The sequence below is a fragment of the Arvicanthis niloticus genome, chromosome 12, assembly GCF_011762505.2.
Source record: "Arvicanthis niloticus isolate mArvNil1 chromosome 12, mArvNil1.pat.X, whole genome shotgun sequence".
Taxonomy (NCBI): Eukaryota; Metazoa; Chordata; class Mammalia; order Rodentia; family Muridae; genus Arvicanthis; species Arvicanthis niloticus.
The window spans coordinates 27,721,539-27,741,597 of NC_047669.1; the positions used below are offsets into that span (position 1 = coordinate 27,721,539).

At 36.5% G+C, this 20,059-nt stretch overlaps 1 protein-coding gene across 3 annotated transcripts in view; it reads left to right on the forward strand.

Moving 5' to 3' along the window:
* Positions 1-20,059, forward strand: part of Lsamp (limbic system associated membrane protein) — a 2,034,784-nt gene that overhangs the window by 1,301,052 nt on the left and 713,673 nt on the right. The window lies entirely within an intron of this gene.

Below are 20,059 nucleotides of genomic sequence, written 5' to 3' on the forward strand. Positions count from 1 at the left end.
TAAATAAAATATAAAAAAATATCAAGACAAACTAATTTCTAATTGCAATTGCTGTCTATATGGTATCTGTTGCTGTACAACAGATTACAGTGATGAAATGTGTGTAATAATTTGAGCTTCTATAATTTAAAGTATTTGTATAAATTTTGTAACTTAAAATTATACCAGTATGTCATGTAAATTTAAATGTTCACATTATACAAGAGAGTAAACATGCCATATGAATAACATCAAAATATAGTGCTTATTTATACTATTTATAAAATAAAACCTCTACTAAAATTTGAAAAAAAAACCCATAAAATAAAACAAGATCTGGAACCAAATATTAAAGTAAGCAGCAGAACTACCAAACATCAAAAAAAAAAAAAAAAAAAAAAAAAAAAAAGGAAAGAAAAAAAAAAGAAACACAAAGACAGTAAAGTATTCAGGAGAAATTAGAGACTGCAAAGTAGACATTCAGAGAGGTTTCCTGCCAGAAAAAAAATACTTTTATTTTTTATTTTCTATCTTAAGAATTATATCTACATTTAAAGGAGTACATATCCATCTGATTTACTTAGCCATGAGAAGACATTCCAAGATACACTCTCCAGATTTATTTTACAATTTATTTCTGCATTATTACAGACACATTGTGAATAGACTACTTTTCATGTGAATCTTGGGTTTTCATTCTTCCAAGAAATTTAGTATGCACATTATGTAAATGTCACGCGACTAGAAGAAATTTTATGGTGACTAATGGTAAGCATTTTGTCTGATTGTGTTCTTACACTTCTTCATGAAATTAAATGGTGTAGTTTAAGACTGTCATAATTGTGTTGGCTTGTTTAATTGCAGAAGTTGAATTGTCATTGAATTGATGTGAACAAATCAATGGCTAATCAGTTTAAACAGCAATCATTACTAAATATACTTATGGGAAGTTAATTACTATACAGTGTTGCCATGCCAAGTGTGAAAAGGCATTAAAATATCCTAGGATGTGTCAACAGGCAATGTCAGAAAGTACAATGATCTATGAACCCATTAAACTAGTGTATTTTAAAGCATTTTACTTCAACAATGCATCAGATTGCAGTGATAACCTGCAAAATTTGCAAATTACTAATTTTGCACTTCCCGGCAAGCCATGGCAATGGTCCTGGCCTGTTTGACTACATCCAATTCAACTTGTCTTGATTGTATCTGTTGTTTAGAAGATTCTAAATGTCTCTCCTGAAATTCTCATGTTCTGGGTCTGTAGTGAGAATGGCATTGTCATTTTAAACAATTCTATCTAGAACTGTTGTATTGCCTTGAAGTATTTTATACTTTATGATCCATCTTTGTTATTCCAACATAGAACCTAGCTTTCACCTCAGAGATGGGATCATTTACTCTTTATCTACATATGAATCACCCAAGTATATAGATTCAGATTGTCCCATTCTTAAGTGTTCTAATTGCTTGTCACAAGGATGTTAAGTAGTACAAAGAAGTGGTCAACAAATGGACTGACAATTAGGAATCTAAAGATAGACTCAAATAATTTGACTTTAGCTATGCAGCATTTCTTCATAATCATAAAAAAACTAATCTGTCCATCTTGCACATAGGTGATGCTTTTTCTTTTTTCTGGGAACTCAAGTTCACAGTTTATTGAACCAATGTCTTGGAAAACAGAGGCACCATACCAGAAACAGCAAAAGGCAAACTGCAATGCACCGTTCCAAAACTCTAGCTTTCTCCACAGTCAGGAACAGCCTGGGCTGATTTAGAAGCTGAAGCAGGATCTCAGACAAGCGTTAGGGAGAGAAGGACGCCTCTATAGAACTAAGAGCAATGAAAGGAGAAACAGATTTACAGCAGAATTCTGAAATCCTTTCAGAATCAGAGACCACAGAGATGCTGATGACAGCAAGTGAACATCTGTTGACATGGATCTCCACAGCACTCAGTAATTTGCTTGCCCTGTGTGTGTTGAAGTCAGTAGCATCCATTCCCCCCTCTGTGTCTCAGATATAGTACATACCTGGCATACTGGTAAATACACACTCAATGCATACACCCTCTTTCCTCTTACTATTACAGACAATAAAGTAAGATTGTTGCTTCCCTCCTCTCCCTACTACTCCTCTCCCCAAATGTTCTGTTGAATTTTTACTGCAAACTCCATTCCAAAATCTAGCTCATCAGTGGCTAGGGAAAATTTCTCTGCTATTAAATGCAACCCATTTTCTCATATTTTGAATCACAGGTTAAGGGGGAAAGGAGAACAATCTGTTACTCATAGGCATTTTTCTTTTCTTTCTGACAGTCTCTGGATCTTATTGACAAGAACACTTGGGGCTTGAGGGCTTTTCTTTTGCATCTGTTCCTTCCACAGATCTGAAATCTCTGTATATTTTAAACTTAATTGAAACTGTGCTTGAAAATTGGAGGGGACTTGTAGAAAAGGTATTGTTCTAGTTTGCTTTTCTATTGCTGAAGTAAATACCATGTCAAAAAAAAGCAATGTGGAGAAGAAGGGATTATTTAAAATCTTACCAGTTACAAATTATAGGCACAAGTGACAAATACTTAGAGACCATGTAGAAATATTGCCTAGTGGCTTTCTCAAGGGTTCACCTTGAAGTACATTTCATATACACACCATCCCCACCTGACAAGAGATGACAACACACACTGTGAGGCCTATGTTCCATTCTACATCAATCAGAAACCAAGAAAATGTCCTCCACAAACATGCCCATGGGCCAGCCTGATTTAGTTGAGCTTCCTCTTTCCTGGTGTGCAAAGTTGACAATGAAGATTATTCATAAGAGTTCATTTGGTGGTGGGTTACAGAAAAATTAACTAGGAAGCACAAAAAGCTACCATCCATGGTGACCAAGAGAGAACGAATGAAATAAAATACGAAGATTGGTGAACTTTGCCCAAAAGTTGTAAGATAGAAACTGATTCATAGAGATTTTCTGGTCCTGAGACTAGACTGTAGGTGCTTTTGACATGCTAGCCCTGAAGGCAAAGAACAGCCTATTGATGTGTTGACTTTTGTCCAGTTTTATCTAAGGAGCAAAGTTTGTCCTCCCTAGTTAGGGCTCAGTAGGACCATGGGCAGACACATGATGTGATTGAAGATGGCTATCAGTCAGGATTAAACACTGAGAGCCTTCTTAAAAATGAAACTTTGTACCATCTCCTCCTTATACTCAGGTCTTTGAGGAAAGCCACATACTATGTCCTTATGGTCATTTGACTACAACCCAAGAAGATGGCTTATCATACATTTGTTGATTAGCTGTAACCTTGGTCAAGGTTCAAGCTTACAGAAACACCCACAGAAACCATGCCATGTCAGTCAATTCTTCTAACAAGTGAATGACGAAGGAGAGAGAGAGAGAGAGAGAGAGAGAGAGAGAGAGAGAGAGAGAGAGAGAGAGAGAGAGAGAGAGAGAGAGATCACACCAGTCTATTAGGGGAACTGGGCTTGAGTCTCAGGGTTACTAGCTAACACATAAGTGATAAATTTTTCACACCTATAAAATTGTCTTCATTGGGTATATCTAATGATACTTGTGTGAGTAATATTGTTAAAATACAAGATCAGACATGTGAAGGAAAAAAGAAAACCCTTCTTTTAAGTTCAAATTATGCTGTAGAAATGGCAAGGTAATTATGTGTAATAATTTTTTCCAATATTTGAAACACAGAAGAACTGAACCAGCTAGATATTGAAAGCCATTGATGAACATGCTCTGAATTATCCATATTCACTCTCAATAAATCCAAGATGAACTGTTTGCCTCTTCCCTCCACTTTCCCTGAAGAACTGGATGCTGTGATTTGCCCATTTCATAAGAAAAGTCTCGTCTAAAGGAAAAGAGGCAGAATTTTAATTTTTAGCCTTGCTGGAATTGGTCTCTGCTGAAAGGAGTTACTACTGACTCTCATACCCAAACTAGAGCATGAAATCCATACTGGCTCATTAAAATCCTAGACTTCTTCACGCCATCTGTAATCATGACAAGAAGCAATCAATGTGATTGCAGTGTGCAGCCCTCGCTGTCATACATCAACACAACACAGGCATGCTCTAGCATGGCTTTGGAGATGTGGGAAGCGTTTGGGGATTGTTTTGAACTCTAGCATTTCACAGCAGACCTTGCTTTCAATTACACAATGTAATTGAAATGGGCCATGCTCAAGGCACCAGAGGAGAAACTGGTGATGTCATCTTCCCCCTTTGTGGGCCTATTGGGTTTTAGCAGCCCAACACTCTAGGTACCAAAGGCAATACACAAAGATACAGTTCTAACTCTCAAGATGATACATCTGCAAATGTTTCTTTTTGGAACACCTCTGAGGTTCACAATTACTCTGAATCAAGAGAGGAGTCAATCAGGCCTGAAATAGGGGACTTACATTTAAAGTCACCATTTAGTGAGAAGGTACACGGTTTCTTCGCTTGTCAAACTGCTGAAAACGGTTACTGTCAAATTCATCACCTCCCTTCCCACTCCTTCTCCTTTATTATATCACACAAAGTTCAACAAAAACATCCCCCCCCCAACGCCTGTAAAAGCACCAGGAAGCACAGGGTTGGTTACTTATTGATTCTTTAAATTTCAAGCCAACAAGTTATTTTTCAAGACTGGATCTTGAAGACACCCCTAAATCTTCCTTTGTTTAGGATTAAAACCCGGGAGATGCTGCTCCCTTGGAGAAGAGAAAACTTGTCTACAGCTGTGTTTGGTGCCAGAGGACTTAATGACAGATTGCAGGCGCCACAGCCTCTTTAATTGGGTTTCAGCTTGTTTCACACATGGGAGTACGTTGTCACTAGGGAATTATAAACGGACACATCGCCCTTCATGGCTCTGGAGGCCACTGAAATGGAGGATGAGAAGACATTATTCATGGCGATTGTCCATGCCTTCTACCAAGGGCCAGAGTCCTTGAAAAGGAGACTAAAAGCCCTCTTCTGGGTCTTGCCTGCCAAGAAGTGCTCATTTTTTTAAAACACCGCCCTCTAGTGGCTGTAGTAAGAATGCTTTCTGCTCTTAGAGCTAGGATTCTGTCTGGATTGTTGATTGATTTTTCGAGGTCATGTTCATTAAATAACCTTATTATTGACTATTATCTGTAAGTTGAAAATAGATATTATTTTATAATTGTGAAAAATACATAATATAGAATTTTCTATATCAACCATTTTAAGAATATAGTCCAATTTTGTTAGGCTTACTCACACTACTGTATAAGATCTCTAGAAACATTCCCTTTTTAAAAAAAATGTAACTGTGACCTGCTAAGCAATAGTTCTGTTTTTCTTTCCTCTGGATAATAATAGACACCACCACAACAGCTGTTTCTAGGAATTCAATTTTTTTTCTTACCCAAATGGAATCATACAGTTTTGTCTGGTATATATTTAAATTGTTGAAAAGCAGCTACACAAAACTACATACTAATTCTACAAAGTTTGAGTTATTGTACTCCAACAATTATAAGACACCCTAACGATCGAGGCCAGCCTGGACTGCCTAATGAGATCTAGAACAGAAGGGCTACCAGTTACATGGGAGAGCATATCAAACACACACACACACACACACGCAAAAATGCACATACGCAGGCACACACACATCCTAAGAAATAAGTTCATAGAATTTTTCCATGTTGTAGATAAAATTGGTATTTGATTGGTGATTATGAAATAGTGGAATACATAATACAGAAAGATACACACATATAGAAATATTACATTAACAGTTTGGGTTTGCCCACATATTTTCTATCGTATTTCTCATATCAGTAGATAATTATTTGCATTTTTCATGTATTCTACTTTCTGGAAACTAAGATCATATTTTAAACCTTAATAATCCTGGGTGGCTTCAATTTTCTATACTCCATGAATTCATTTGTAGTACCTTAAGCCACATGGACTGCTCATTCTCATTCATTTTTAGTTTTAGACAGTTATTCTGAGATTTTTCTGGACTACCTTATCAACTCTGCAACTTCTACTGAACCTAATAGCATCTTGCAATTTTCATCACTTAAAGCTCACAACTCACCAAAGTCTACTTGGTTATATTTGGATGCCACCCCCACCTCCGATTGTGTGAGAATTTCATATGCTTTCTAGATCACATTTTGTTATGAAATGACACTGTTTGACAGTTTTCAACACCCACATTGAATATCTGAATTCAAAAATCTCTCCCAAAACAATCATCTATAATTTAGTTGAATACTCCCTTTGCTCCTAGAATTTCTACTCAGGTTTCTCTAATCAAAGAATTAATGGTTTTTGGAACATAGTAAATACTATTAGCATTGAAGCTTATTTCTAAAATAAGAAAAAAGAAACCTGAAATTAGGAAATGACTTGCCCGGGTCCAATGTCATTAGATATATATTCTATGTTTCTTGTGATTCAATTACCTGCTCCCATTTGAGTTCACAGAGGTGGGCGGTCCTTCATATCTGGATAAGGTTTGGAAGGCTCTGCATCCCCTTTTGGTTAAGTGCTATTGGAAAATAACAATCCTTTCAATTATCCTGTCAAATCTACATAAAATTACTCCCCTAAGTGCCTGTCCTCCTATCTTTCTGAAGATCCATGATTAGATACCTTAAATTTATTATTACCCATAAATCCTCCTTAATATAATGTGACCCACGGGAAGCTGCTGCTTCTCAGACTACTTTGGAGGGGGATACATAATAACTTCATTTTAGAAGGGACAGATACTTGATCCTTATTGTCTGTGCCATGTCCTTCCTTTGAAACATGCTGATTCTCCTTTATTCATCCATGCATGCATCCCACAAGTGATCACAGATCTATTAATACATGTCAGCCACTTTATTCTGCACAAGTGGTAAGACAGACTATAGCCTCTGCCTTTAAGTCTCTGCTTTCACAGTTACCCAGGCCAACTATTATTAGTCTCTGCCACCTGTATTGTTTCTTAAGGGCTATCAATGAATACTTTGACTTTGAAATAACTGTAAGGGTATAGGTTGCCTGTTATGATTTTCATTTTATTTGATCTATATGTGGTGATGGTATCTCACACAAGAAAACAGATATAGTGGAAATCCACTGAGATTGTCAAAATGAAAAGCAGCTCTTTGTGATTCCAGAGATTGTAAATAACTCAAATATTCTACTCTTAGTATCACTACTGTGGGTTTTGAGGATCAAGTGGTGTACTGGGTGTGTGCAGGGAATCATTGCTCTCAAACCTGTTCACATGTGGAAAAACTATGTCTTCTGAAATCGATGAGTTACTGGTATAGTATGAAGGTAAGAATGCTCAAGCCGTCTGTTGTGCATCCACTGTTCCTAAAATTAGTGTCAAAAACCAGAACAAACATTCAGTAAATGCTACAGAACAAAGAAAAATGAGCAACTAAATTTTAGGAAAGCAGGGGCTGCATACCAGCTAGTCATTTGTCTTCTTAACTCTTATTCTTAGAGAATGTCGCTAGCGTGAATGAGGTTAGTAATTGGGATTAATTTGAATGAAATTTGTAATTATAGCCTTGTTAAGAAAAACTAGTTTAGAAGACTGTAAAATTCAGTAACTTTTTTTTTCATTTTGCTACTTCCTTCATGAACCCCAATTTCTATAATTGTAGAATCCCTGATCTGTTGCCTACTTGCTGGTGCCTTCTTGGCAGCATCTCAGTAACACTTGCTTTGGGTTAGAGTTGAGAAGATAAAGGCTGCCCTAGTAAGGGACAGTTTTTTGGTCCAGTAAAACTATCTTTTGTGCTTTCTGCCTCTGCATGTTAGATGGATTAGAAAAGTTGTGAGACAGTGCATAGAAAATTTTACATTAATTTTTTTATTTAATAATTACTTCACTGCAGCAAACAAAACTGGATCTGAGAGGATGTTGACATCTAATTTTCAGGTTTTGAATTGCTTGGAGAGAAGGCAGATCTCTCTGTTCTCATCTGCTAACTTATCACTGCAAAGTAATTATGCAGAACAGAGTGTGGTCTGAGGTCATGTTTAACACAGGCAGGTCATAACTTGTCAGCGAGTGGACCCTTGTTTTAAGGATCAGGATAATTAGAGACCTATAATCTTGAAAGAGTAAAGGTTACATCATTTAGCAGACACACAAGCAGGGATCTGCCTGCTGGAAAGACATCAGTTTTACAGCTCTGCTTTATTTATAAACTAGAATCAGAATTAGGGACTAAAGTCTCTTTCATTTACCTCTTTTTCCTCTTGTCAGGATGTATCTCCATCTTCATGAGTGAGATTATACTTTATGGCTGCTTGCTGGTTTTATTGGCAAATGCATATACTTCAACTTGATGTTTCCTTGGATTTCTGATGAATCAAGAAATTGAGCAAATGAGAATCTAAATAGAAAGCGACATTTAATTTGAGATTTTTGTGCTGTAAGGGGCTTTTAAATGACTACATTTTAATTATTTTCATGCACTAAAGGAATGTAAATTTTACAATCTGAAAAGACAGGCCCTACCATGCTGTCCTTTGTCAGAAGTCTTAGGCTTGATATAAAAGCAGGGGTATTCAGTCTCACCATCCTTTCTGTTTGGGGATTCATATGAGTAACAATGAGTTTGGCAACTTAAGAGAATGATTCATAGAATGAGAAAAACTTATTTTTGTTACTGTGTTATAGAAAATTTATATAACGGGACTCAAGGATAAAGACTCATAGAACACGACTGAAGATGGAAAAAATTGCAAGTTGTTTTATCTTTACAGACATGTTCCTTTGCCAATGTTTACGTGGTAATATTTATGGACTACCAGAAGTCATAGAACTTGACCTGAGTTTTTGTTCCTAAATTACAGTTATTGGACATTCATTTCAAGATTTGACTAATTCAGTGTATAACATAGCCAGGCCCTATTCTAAGAAGACAAGACAATGATTCTGTGTGCTGAGATGAGGCCAAATTCTTTGTTACAAGGATAAGAATGGGTCATGTGATCAGTTTTAGCTTATGAAATTGAAGCAAATAAGAGAAAAGGAGCACATTCCAGGCATCCTTTTGCTCACCAGTGATTCTTCCGTTACTTCCTTAAATAACTGCTGGACACAGAATCCTACCATATAGCAATTGTTACAGAAAATCCCACTGCACTGTGTGTCAGTCACAAAGCAAAGGTTGGGCCATTATTAATTTTAGAATTTGCTACTTGGTTTCTTACTATGACTCAGTCTCCAAGTAAGAGCAGAATCTTAAGAGTAAGAACAGATCAGTTAGTAAAGAGAAAGGAGTGAGAATTAGAGTTTTTATAAGTCATTTTATAAATCACTTTTCTCTTGGACTCATAGGAGGAATCATCTAGGACTTCACAGTTAGGCAGGTTAACGTAAGGGGAAATGCAAACAACATATTCAATATAAGTGTGTGAAGAATAGATTAATGTGCACTTTCTTATCTTATGTGTCTTTATCCATATAATGGAGATAATAGGCAATATTAAAACTCCTTGTATAGGCAGGGTGGGGGGATGACATAGGCAATGAAGTGCTTGCTAGTCAGAACCCATTCTCAGAACCCATTATTTTCAAAAGCACACACAGTGGGGTGCTTGAAATCCTAGTCCTAAGAAGTTGAGGATAACAAATCCCTGTGTTAATATCATGGTTGCAGGGAGAAGTTTTACCTAAAACTGAATTCAACTGCCCTTGAAGAGTTAATTTTGATGTTATGGAACATACATATGCATTCATATACAACCCTTACACACACTAACACATACATGTGTTTAAGAAAATATCTTGACCATTAATAAGACATTCATTTTCTTATTCACAAGTATTTTACAATAAAAGTGTATATATTACACAGTAAATAAAGCATGTGTCTGGTTCTTTTTTTAAAAAAAAAATACATTAAATATGTCACAAATAGCCAAAACAATTTTTATAAATAAAAATGATAGGCAGGGGAAAGTTATGCTTTATAGATTCAAAACAAAATTAATCTATTAGAATCAGAAAAGGAAAGCTAATTGGCTACAAACAGAAACAATTACAACTGTCAGTTTTCTTCTTGTTGTTCTTCTTGTTGTTCTTCTTGTTCTTCTTTTTCTTGTTCTTCTTCTTGTTGTTCTTCTTGTTGTTGTTCTTCTTCTTGTTCTTCTTGTTCTTCTTGCTCTTCTTCGTCTTCTTGTTCTTCTTGCTCTTCTTCTTGTTCTTGTTCTCCTTCTCCTTCTCCTTCTACTTCTACTTCTTCTTCTTCTTCTTCTTCTTCTTCTTCTTCTTCATCTTCTTCTTCTTCTTCTTCTTCTTCTTCTTCTTCTTCTTCTTCTTCTTCTTCTTCTTCTTCTTCTTCTTCTTGCTCTTCTTCTTCTTGCTCTTCTTCTTCTTGCTCTTCTTCTTCTTCTTCTTGCTCTTCTTCTTGTTCTTCTTGCTCTTCTTCTTCTTCTTCTTGCTCTTCTTCTTCTTCTTCTTCTTCTTCTTCTTCTTCTTCTTCTTCTTCTTCTTCTTCTTTTATGTTATGTAAGATTAATTGTAAAAAGCAGATTTGTTGTGTGTGTGTGTGTGTGTGTGTGTGTGTGTGTGTGTGTAACTGTACTTTTCTTGGCTACTTTATTGAGTTCTCATACCTACCACCCTTCTCTACCCCAAAGCATTTAACTCCCCCCCTCACTAGGTAGGCTAGGAAAAAGCTCAGAGGGGAAAGGGGCATAGATACTTAGAGACTACTTTCTGCTGATTAGGGGCATTAAGGTCCTTGGAGCAGCCGAGTCTTCATTGTCATGAGATCTAATTTCTTTTTCCTGTCTCTTTGCTCATAACCACTTGATCCACTTGATCCACCTCAACAACAGCAACCAGGAGCATCAGAGGGAGCAGCAGCAGCACGACAGAGGCATTTTGGGCTCTTACATTTGTATTCTCCAAAGTCCCCAGAATTCCAAACATAAACTATATTCAACTGACAGAATCTTGACCCTAACAGAGAATGAGACAAAGCAGAGTTAACTGTTATGAAGACTCAGGAAGCAGTCACATTTCTGACACCTTGGACTAAAACAAAAACATATTTGCATAACACAACAGTTTTTTTTAAAAGAAACCAAAATTCTCACTACACATGTATGTGTGCCTGCATGAATGTTTGTACCACACATATGAAGGTGCCTAGCACTGGGATTTCAAGCAGCTATATCCTCCTTATGTGGGTGCCTGAGACCAAACTTAGGTCTCCTTCAAAAACAAAATAGTCTGTTAACTTCTGAGTCATCTCCCCAGACCTAACCACCTATTGTTTTAATGAATGACTCTTTATGAAGAAAAACAAATTCTAATCCAAAGAATTTAAGAATCTATAACTGTCAAGAAGTAGGTTTAATATAACTCACCAGGTTATTCTCCATTGATTTTATGTATTTCAAATATGATTGACACTTGTATGAAGGAAGGAAGGCAGAAAAGTGATGACATAAGTAGTTTGTGAAAGTATAGCGGCAAAGGCCACTTGACAAGGTTTCCATTTAGACTCTCCGTGACACATCAAATGTTTTTCTTTGTATAGATTTCATAGGATGGTTGTTTTAAATAGCTTACTACATTGTAAGTTTATTTTCCTGGCTTATGGAATACAATACATTTACTTATCTAATAAAGAAATGAGTTGTCTCAGCAGCCATTTTAAGTTTTATAGTCATCTTGGGCTACTGTAAGAATCTCCTCCAACCAGGAAAACTAAACAACACAGATTTCCCACAGCCCTAGAAACTCAGGCATAAGCTCTCAATGATATTAGCACTTCTGGTTTCCTGATGGCTACCTTTTTGCCATCCACACAGCTGTGGAAATGCCGTGTCCTCACATCCTGCTTTAGAAATCCAAAGAAAATAGAAGTAAGGGGAAATGGAGAAGGCAGAGAATAGAAGACAATATGGAAAAGAAAGGCAACATGTAAGAAGGAAAAAAATGAATGTGTGTTAAAAATTAAGTCATAGGGTCCAACTTAAAAATGAACCTGTTGTAACCTTGTAAATTAATATGAGCAACTTCAGAATTATTAGAATAGAAGAACAGTAAATAAAACAGATGCTTATGTTACCATAGTGATAAACAATGTGGAAACAAACAGAAAATAAGCTATGCTATCTAACAAGTATGAGAGAAAGCAGATTTGAAAAATCACAACTTGAAGCCATCATACATTTTTCTTTGCCGAAAAATCATCAAGGATAGTAATTTTAAAGTTAGATAAGTAACAGAATGTTTACACAATCCCAAATGGTTTACCGTGAGTTATTTATTAGTTATATGGCAGGAAATAATTCTACACAGGAGAGAAATTGGCCAACACTTTGATCCAAATTAGCATCACCAAGGAGTGCCAGATGGGCAAGATGCCCATAGGCAGGATACCATAGGAAGGGCATGTCACTCATCTCATTGTCCAGTCAGGGTATATTACCAAGTAGAAGTGAGAGAAATCATCGGATGTGAACACTTAATACAGTAAGTAAACATAATCCTCCTGGAACTTGTTCTGAACGAAGAACTTGATAAATGCACAATGTGACCCTTGACAACATTGGAATATAAGCATTAGATTAAACAAACAGAATATCAATGTCAAATTTCACAAAGGACAAATTCATGTATGGATATTCATAAGAATATATATGCTTAATCTCCATATGAATATATCTCAACATTAAAAAGAGAATGAAAAAAGTGAACATCAGTAGAAATAAAAAGGAGCATACAGGTATGAAAATCCTAATTTTTAACAAATTTGTTGTATAATTGAAATTATTTTCAAATTAGAGCTTTAAAAGAAGTAGATTTTTATGCTTTTTAACACACCATGGAAAGAAACAACGCAACACATTTCCAAGGAATGTAATCCTAAGTTATTTGTAAACAATATTAATCTGGTTTGTTTTATTTTTTATGTATAAGTTCTTTTCTTGCAATTATGTATGTATACCACCTGCATGTATGGACCCTGTGGAGGTCAGAGAGGCTGTCAGATATCCTAGAATTGCAGTTACAGATGATTGTGAGCCACTGTGCAAGTACTAAGAACCAAACTTGGGTTCTTTGCAAAAGCAACAGGTACTCTTAACCACTGAGCCATCTCTCCAACCCAGAGACCCCAAATTTTTTGAATTGGTTCTCTCTGTCCCTTCACTTTTCCCTCCTTTTCTCTCTCTCTCTTCTCTCTCTCTCTCTCTCTCTCTCTCTCTCTCTCTCCCTCTCTCTCTTCTTTTTTCCTCCTTCCCTTCTTTTCTTTCTTTCTCCTTCCCTTCATTCTTGCTTTTTTGTCATTGCTGTAAAAATTGTAAAGATGCCCATTAAAAAGAACTCTTTAATACCATTTCTTTTCACATGGCATCAGTCACCTTCTGTGGACCCTTTCTCTCAAAGCACCACATTCTTCTAGGCTATCTGGGATCTTCTGGCACCGACCATTTGTTTCCCACAGCACAGAGAAGATCCCAGAAGACCACAGGGTAAAGTCGTGCCACCAGCTTGGACAGGCTCCCAAGCCATTTCTTCCTCCAAAGGCTCATTTGCCTTTCAGTTACAAAACCAATTTTTCTTTTAAGGTAAGCCACCAGATGGCTCTCTGGGCCTCTGAGGGCCTGCGGTGCAATGGGAACGCATTTTACATCTTGTACAGCTGATGCAGACTAACAATCCTAACCAGCCAAATCACATATTTCCTCAGAATTGTAATGCCGCCAGTAGTTAAGGAGAACATTGGGGACCAGGTTTCATTTATTGTCCCATAGTCCTTAAGGGGTACATAAATGACATGTGCCAAATAACATTTCTTCCTGAAAGAAAAAAAAATGATTTATACGTATATTATGTACATTATTAACAGACATACTTAACATATTTTATTATTATGAAGGATGTTTTTCAGTATTATGAAACAAATTGATATTTAAATGAAGAAATAGAAAGCATGATTATAACAGATCCAACTTAGGTCCCATCTACAGCATCCTCTGGATTCTTCATTCACACAGGTTGTTGTCAGAGTGAATCCTGTGTATAAACACTCAAGTCACACTTCAGTTCCCCCACACATGGTGTCAGTGGGACTTTGAGAAAGAGGATGTGATTATGAACCATATAGTTTTGTCTTTATGCTTTTTCCAAATGTTGTACTATGAGAGTACTGAGGGACTTTGAGACATGGCTGCATTGAATATATTCAATTCTAGCAGTACCTCATTAAGATAATTTGTAATGAGTATATTTTTTCAGGGACTAAAGAGACAATGAGAGAGAAGACAAAAGAGGAGGAAGGTACCACCACCAAAAATTAGCACATTTAACTTTAGTAAATTTCACATATTCTGTGTGTCTCACTGGAGTCTCTATCATAACTTATGTTATTGTTTCATATTATTTATTTTTTATTATCATCATCATCACCATCACCACCACCATCACCATCATCATCATCACATTTATTTAATCACAGTCCTCATTTTGGTCATGACTTACTGTTGATGTTTCTCTCTGCTTTCTCTGGCTTCACATTCTTCTCTCAGTTTTTCTTCACTGTGATTCAGTTGCCCCATTCTTTTAATTCTTTCAATCTTTGAGAGTTGTCAGATACACTGTCACCATGACCAGTGCTCTCCTTCTTCAGATTTAAGACTGATTCTTGACTTTGACCCTAAGGTCTCATCTTCTTTGTTCACCCAATGTGACAGGCAAATTTAACTTCAAAGCCTTCTTTTCAGTGTTTTTAAGCATAGTTGTCTTAACAGGGTTTCACCCTCTAGTCTTTGTTTAAAATCTACCCATACATACCAATGTGAATTTTTATTTCTCATTTTCTTGTGAGATTTTTACATTGAATTTTTTTTTAAAGGAGTGATTTTGGAAATGTCTGCTGATGCTGTTCAAAAGCTAATTACCCCTTAATGTACCATATGCTATCTGTGAATACCAATGCCTGGACTCTGGGGCTGTTGTAGGCAAACATAATGGATAGATAGAATTTAGTACAATTTTCCACTCAGTTGTCCCTACACAGTGTAATATTACATATGCCTAGTTTTATACTGGAGTAATTCAGAAGAATCACTACTCTTTTAGTGCCAAAGCTGAACTGGCTTGTTATTTCATTTAATAAATATTTATTGAGCAGTAAAATGATGAAACATTGTATTAGGTGAAGCTGACCATAGAGAATAGAGTGGTCAATGAAACACTATTCTGCAAAAGCTTATGCTCCATACAAAGATAAATAGTACATTGGTGAGCAGCCTATGAATGGGGAGCTCTGGGTAGTGATGCATACTATGAATAGTAGAGCAACAATAATGGTAATGTGTAAGAGGGTCCATGTGGAGGGCAGTGGCTTGCTATTTGCCTTGGGTATCAGGAGAGATGCTCTGGAAGAAGAGTCTGAATTGAGACCTAAGTGACAAAAGGGCCAGACTTCAATGGAGTGAGAGTATAGGTTGAAAGATCCTGAAACCAGAAAGAAGTGAGACATTTGTAGAACAGGATGAAGACTGGGTATCTAGGGCAAGCAACAGTGAGTGGCAGCACTGGGAGATGCTTCATAGAAAGGTAGACAGGGCTATAGATGTTGGACAAGGTAATCCAAGACATTGCCTCTGCCCATTGAAATTCCAATGTCACTTTGCATTTACCACAAGCAAACATATTGCAATAGGAGTTTTAATCCTATAAAACCATTTGCTGTTTTCAGTTTCAAAAGATAGAAGCATAATTTTATATCAGGTAGGCCACTGTCCTGCCATTGAGGTACATAGCCAGAGCTCCAATTTTAATCAGACAAAACACAGAGAAAAGTGAGTTGCTGGAGAGAATGATAGATCCAATAAGTCTTATGGAGATCTGCATGCCTGTTTGGCCTTTTGGATAAGTCTTTAAGAGATACTGAAGGTAAAATTGTAAGATGCTACAGGGTTGCAGGTACTTTGTGGTTAGAGATGTCCTGATGCCATTTCTAGTTCTAAATTGTCATTCTATCACCTGATATTCAATAGCACATACAATTTTCATACTCATGGATGTGTGTTGCTTAGCCTTTCATAATACAGAGAGACATATTTGTTCTCTACTGTTAAATCAGCCCAGGATTCCTTCAGTGCTTTCTACAGTAGATGTTTTTATCTAAATAAAATTTCATTCATTATGCTTTTGGGAAAAAAAACAGTGACAATCATAATATATTGGTAAAACATTGTTTTGTATGTTTGTTTGATTTCTTGCTAGTTCCTTATTATATAACTGTATATTGACAACATAGATCCTGAACATCCCTGAGTGTCATTTTCCTCTTCTGGATAACTGAGATAATAATAGTATGCATCTGACAGCATTGCTGTTCAAATTATATTAAACAAGACAATATATGCAAAGTATTTAACACATTGTCTGTTACCTAATGGCCACTCCACGCAGTTATTCAAGTTAGCAACAATAATATCCACTCACATTTACATAATGCTTCTACTTCTTAAAACATCTCACACATATGATGTCATTTGATACTTGCAATAATTTTACAGGGCTGCATTACATATACAATTTCATGCAGCTGTAAGTAGTCAGAATTGATCTCAAAACAATCCTGTGCCTAAGGAGTAGTATTTATCAGAAGGAAGGTGAAAAGGAAAGTCAGAATAATAGTTTACATGTTAGGAGAGCCAAGTGAATTGTGAACCTTTTATTGCATACCATACAAAGCAACATTTGTATCTAGTTTTTAAAATGATCAATAAGGTTTGTATATGAAATAAGTCACACATTGGTACATTTGGATTTGTTTTCTTCTTGTGTGTGCCATTCTAGGAAGCAGCATGATCACTCTTCAGCAGATATGTGGTCAGATGTTTGCATCGCACAGGAATGGAAAAAGTGGAAAGTGACTATTTCAGATGGCAGGGCACATGGTTTGATATCACCAGCAGAGATGCAGAGTGTGCTTCTTTATAGTTCATGTAGTATTCTTTATAAACCCTGTAAGCAGTTAAGCATCCAAGTAGGATTTGGATAATTCACTGGAATACCTCTCCTCATATACAGTGCTTTGTCTCCTAGAGAAGGAAGAGGGCCAAGTGGGCTGGGAGTTGCATGAAGTACATTGATAGGGCAACGCCAGCCATTGAAATCTTGTGTTGGAGCTGTGCAGTCTTTCTTATCCATCCTCATACCTGCAAGCACTCTCCATTCTTAATTCAAGGAATATGATTCTACAAGGGGAGCTCCATCCTTCACAGCCTTGTTCTGCCTTCAGGTTAGTGCCAAACACACAGAGGTCACTGACACACAAAGAGAAGAACTGTAGCTTGATTTGCCTCAGGCAACACACAGAACTAGACAGCTCAGTGAACTGCCTCTGTGTGTTTTCCAAGCCCACATTAACCTTAGGCAAAATGTGAAGCAGTCAAAGTACTCAGTGGATCTTTGGCATCTACCTTTCTGCATTCTGTTATCTTCTTTGAACTTCCTATTTCCTTTGTCTAACATTGTATAAGACATTGGGGAAATGGTATTCCCCAAACACAAAAGTTTGTAAGATGATGATGCCCTTCTACAGAGGAAGACGGTAACATGTAATGACCCAAATGGCTAATGGTGACATTTCTAATTTGATAACATCAAAGGAGGACTAGTTTGTGATGTAAGACTTTTGTATCAGTTAAAAGTATCTGGAAGAGTGTTCAACTTACTTCCAGATGAGATGAATGTACAAGAAAAAACTAGGTAGATATAATTGACATAGTTTATAATCATAAGTTTTAGAGGGACCATTGCATTGACATATCACACTGACACTTATATTATCCCTCGCCTCTTGGGTAAAGTAAAGCAATTTTGAATCATAAATCATACTTTAAACCCATTCTGGGTAGAAGTACATATTTTATAATATCTGATTGATGGTCACAATAAATAAGCTCTAATTTTTGGTGTTGATTTTGGACACAAATGCTAGGAAATACTAATATGCCCCTCCACTTGATTTATTTATTCTATTTATATAAACTGTCTTTGCAAACCGTTTCTCAAAATTCAATAATGTAGTTAGCTTCTCCAATAACAAATAATAGCTAAAACAAAAATAATGTGAGTTGTGACAGATAGTATGGAAGTGTAGAGCACATTTTCAGCTTTAGTTATGAATGAGATAGAGAGTATATTTTGTTTTCAGTAGTGCTCCAATGAGCAGAAAGTTCACAGATACAGAAGGTCATATCACTGCAAAGTTCACACATAAAACAACCAAGACTCATAGTAATAACCTTAAACTCAACTTCTGGAAGCTTGCCCATCAGGTAAACACACACACTCACACACATACATGTGCACATGTGCACACACACACACACACACACACACACACACACACACACTGTTTATAGGTTTGGAGTAGGCAAAAAAAAATTCTAGCTTTCATACTGAATTTTGCACACTATTTGTTTTGTCATTCTTAGAAGGCTCCAGGTTCAATATATTAAAGGGAACGATTAGCTGGTATTTGAGCTTGAGTTTGGACTTGGCTATCTTTAGTGCACTCTTTGCAAACATGCCTTGTTCTCTTTGATCTGTAGATTGTGCACTTAGAAAGCAGGGTTAATTTTAGCTAAGTGTTAAATAAACATGTAATAAATATTTAAATAAAGATGGAACTGTGGTGTTTATGTAATTAGAGGGAGTCTCAGTTGAGTGGAATTTAGGGGCTATTTTGTGACACGCCTCCTGGTGTTGACTTCTTTCCTCTTGGTGATGAGAGACTTGAGCAGTGCTTTGAATGACATTAGGGATTGTCTCATCCATGTGTCAATTCAAACTGTTTCAGTTTGAAAATAAAATACCCATTTTGGAATGATCTATAAGGTAAGGGTTTGTTTGTCTCATAAGTCTGGAAGGCTAGCTGTGAAACGCTCAAAATTTTATTCAATATCCTTGCTACAGATCCAATATATCCAGTCTTTGGGGGCTTTCCTATATGATTGAAACTGGTAGCCTCAACTCTCAAACCTGGATTCTATTTAAGAAGGAAAGGCGAACAGTGGAATGATAGCCACACATGTCCTCATTAGTCAGCAAATCAAAAGCATGCTTGACACCCTTCAGCTGATACACAGTTTCACTCCACTGGAGAGAAAGAAGGACCTTGGCCATTGTTAGGCACAAAGATGAGGCAAAAGACTCAAATTTCAACTGAAGCATAATGCTGTTTGACACATACCTTCTGAACAAGAAAGGACATAAAAGCAGACTCTGAATTTAACTCAAACTCTGGCTAAACTAAACCCTCAAAGCACCAATATTCTATTACAGCAAGATGCCAGTCACTAACATCCAGGGGGCATAAATCCTATCTGTGAGACATTTCTGTTTCTCCAGATATGCCAGTTCTTTAAGAGGATGCATGAATTTGTTGTTAAGCTGGCTTTTCTCATTTACACTGAGGAACATTTAGCTTCTTGTAGGAGAAATCATCAGAATCATTTTTTCTTTCTTTTTTTTTTTTGCTATGTATGTTCAAAACTCTGGAAATCAGACACTAAAAGGAACACTGTATCAGTAAGACATAACCCTCTGAATACAGCTAAGTGCACCAATAGTAACTAATTAGTCATTGTATTCAGATGAATCATAAATGAATACTACTCTCATATTTGTAGCTAACTTAGTTCCATGTGTAAACATTACAAGAATCAGTATATGTTTCTTGTAAGCTATGGCTATGGAAGTTCTCAACATGTGAGTCTTAACCCTATTGGGGGGGGGGATCCACATATCAGACATTTACATTCTGATTTATAGCGGTAGTAATATTACAATTAGAAAGCAGGAAGAAAATAATTTCATGGTTGGGGCCCACTACAACATAAGTAACAGTTTTAAATGGTCACAGCATTAGCAAGGTTGAGATTCACTGGTTTAGAGAGAGGGGGGAGGGAGAGGCAACCTGGTATTCTTAAAGACTTTCTCATGATTTGATGATGAAAATGGATTCATGGTTTTCATTTCTCACTGCACTTTCTCATGATTTGGACAATTTCTGTCTGTATCTA